This window comes from Tachypleus tridentatus, chromosome 13 (genome assembly GCF_004210375.1).
Source record: "Tachypleus tridentatus isolate NWPU-2018 chromosome 13, ASM421037v1, whole genome shotgun sequence".
Classification (NCBI taxonomy): Eukaryota; Metazoa; Arthropoda; class Merostomata; order Xiphosura; family Limulidae; genus Tachypleus; species Tachypleus tridentatus.
In genome coordinates, this window is record NC_134837.1 from 168960362 (window position 1) to 168963870 (window position 3509).

Genomic DNA, 3509 nt, shown 5'->3' on the forward strand with positions numbered 1-3509 from the left:
CTGTAAGACTAGAGGGAAGGCAGCTAGTCATAACCACCCACCGCCAACTCTTGGGCTACTCTGTTACCAATGAATAGTGGGATTGATCGTCACATTATATTGCCCATACGGCTGAAAGGGTGAGAATGTTTGGGGTGACGGGTATTTGAACCCGTGACACTCGGATTAAGAGTCGAGTGCCTTAACCACCGGGCCATGCCGGGCCCCAAAATAGATCACCCTACACAATGTTATTGAATTGAGCCGCTAGTAAACAGAGACGTTTACATTTTCGAAACAACGGTTTCTTTGCAAAAATTTCCCAAACTTAAAACTTTATATAAATAGTTACTGTACGAATGTCTTAAGAGATCTTTCGCGAATGTAACATATGTTCAAGTTGACCTGCTTTACACAGAAAAATTATGAAGAGATCCAACATTAAGTAGTACTTTAGCATTCAGAAAAACGCTATTGAATGACGAGCTTTCAAACGTACAATAATACTGAGTTTTACTGAGAATTTAAGTAATGTAAATCAGTTTGTTTTTGTGAATTTCGTGCAAAACAACACGACGGCTATCTGCGCTAGCCGTCCCTAATTTAGGCGTGTAAGACCAAAGGGAAGGCAGCTGGTTCTCACCACCCACCGCCAACTCTTAGACTACTCTTTTACGAAAGAATAGTGGGATTGACCGTCACATTATAGCGTCCCATGGCTGAAAAGGCGAGCATGTTTGAATGAAAAATCAGAACAAATAACAAACTTCGTTACGTTTTGCCCAGTTCCCATTGCTATTTCTATAGTTCTATGCTGCCACCACAGTCAGAAAATTCTTGAACTAAATAATTACACACTTGAAGTGTTAACCATTATTAACAAACTGAATTTCGTTATTTAAATTATCAGTAAAATTATTCAGAAAACATTATTATTGTGTGTTTGAAAGCTTGGCGTTTAGTGGTGGTTTTCTGAATGCGACTTGTTTCATGCTCCGATATTAAAGTTTTAAACATTACACTAGCGTTATCGTGTTGTTTAACATATTTTTTATTAACTCCATTTTTAACGTGTATGTTCGTTTTTAGTTTGTTACTACATTAATCTGTATTTTGGAACGAATTCATCTCGTAGGTGTAAACATTTTCGACTGAACGAAAAAAAAACAAACCTTCGTGTGTTATTTCCATTTTGATATATATTTAGTTATAATGAGGTTTAGCAATTATATCAATAAGCTTTCTTGCATCGTCCTTTTCTCAAATGAAATCCAAACGGTAACTTCACAACTACCCTCGTTGAAGAAATACCTCTGCAGTAATATCTTATTATATTAACACAACTGACTAAAATAAGAGGGGAACACATGTTCCTCATATCTTATAAAAGAATTATCTAAAACTGTTTAAGTAAGATTTGTTTGTTTGTGTTTAGAATTAAGCTCAAAGCTACAAAATGGAATATCTGTGCTCTGCCCACCACGGGTATGGAAACCTGGTTTTTAGTACGTAATTCCGCAGGCATACCACTGTGCCACTGAGGGGCGTTTAAGTAAGAGAAAGTTTTCTGTTTGTTTTTGGAATTTAGCGCAAAGCTACACAAAGGCTATCTGCGCTAACCTTCCCTAATTTAGCAGTGTAATACTAGAGGGAAGACAGTTAGTCACCACCACTCACCGCCAACTCTTGGGTTACTCTTTTAACAACGATTAGTGGGATTGACATTCACATTATAACGCCCCCACGGCTGAAAGAGCGAGCATCTTTGGTGTGACAGGGATTCGAACCCGCGACCCTCATATTACGAGTCGAATGCCTTACAATTCAAGATGCTAATCTGTTCTTGTTCTAGTACGCTTTTTAGCTCATTTTAGTCACTCAACATGAGAGATCTTTAAATTTGCCATGCGTTATATTGCACGGATATCAATAAATATTGTTTCGTCACTTGTAAACCCAACGCTGTTTCAGTAAGTCTTTTGAATGCCTTTTAGACAAGTCAACTATACAAGAAATCTAACAATGAACTATGTTTCTGTAGTTATTAAAACGTCTCTTCCACGGGTTTTCTGGTTCGAGGATAAGTTTATCGTCTGTTGTTCTTGCGAAACTCTTCCTACGTTCTTTATTTCTTCTGTAAGCTCCCTTGGGACCACCAAAGTATTTGAATAGATGGTGAAGTCGCTCATATTAAACTACTAGCCACAGATTTGATATTTGGTTTTTACAGCAATTGTTTTCGTATTGGACAGCAATTTTTTTTTTCCACTGGTTCCTGTAAGACTATTGTTTTCAAAATAGAGAGTGAAACATTATAGATTTGTTTGTTTGTTTTTGAATTTCGCACAAAGCAACTCGAGGGCTATCAGTGCTAGCCGTCCCTAATTTAGCAGTATAAGACTAGAGGGAAGGCAGCTAGTCATCACCACCCACCGCCAACTATTGGGCTACTCTTTTACCAACGAATAGTGGGATTGAGCATCACATTATAACGCCCCCACGGCTGAAAGGGCAAGCATGTTTGGCGCGACGGGGATGCGAACCCGCGACCCTCAGATTAAGAGTTGCACGCCATAATAACGGTTATTACAAATAATTATTTATATACAACAGTTTTGCAAATTTACAGACATGAATGATTGTTTCTCGACAAGACACAGATAGACACATAAAACAGAATTTAATAATCCTCACAACCAACAACACAATAAACTTTGATTAAGTTGCAGTGTGTGCGAGTATGTACCGAGCAGAAGAATAGTTTACAATACAAAATATCTCTTTAACTAGTGCTTGCAAGCCTCTCTTGTAAGTTAAACTGAGTTAGTTAGCCAAAAGAGAAGAAAATACCAACAAAGAGAAACTTCCACAAGTTAAGTGGAAGGTTATGTTAAACATAAATAATCTATGTGAGGTCAAAGATCTTAAGTGGATTTTATCAAGAAAGCTAAAAACAAAAACCACTAAAACAAACTTCAAATCTTGGAGGCCATTCTACAACTTTTAAATCATTCACACGTAACTTCAACAAAACTGCGAAGATACTTTAAACCTTGCTCGAGCGTGGCAATAAAAAGGCAGAGGACTCTTGTGAAAAGTGAATGTGAGAGAAGAAAGAAAATATATAAGAAACATTTTCAGCTTGACACTCACTGTATCACATCTGTGAAGAAGACAAAATATAAGGGGAACTGAAAACTGTGGAAATCAGAATTTCTGTAAAATCTATATCACACTGTGTCACTGCAAAAACTTGTGTGAAAGTTTCACTGTGTCGGTATTTGGGTATTGATGTTAAATACCCAGGAGGGTCAGGTACATTTGACCTCTTCCTCCCTCCCGAACGATTATAGCGTCTGTCTTTAGGTTTTTTTTTGTTTTTTTTATAGCTTTGGGCCAGAGTAAAAGTATAACATCATACTCAGGCCCATTTCAGGGCTCAGTCCATGCATGGACGAACAAGAAGTTTTTTGTTTTTTTTTCCTTTTATTATTTCTCTTGTTTTTTTTTTTCATTTTTTATTTTTTTGT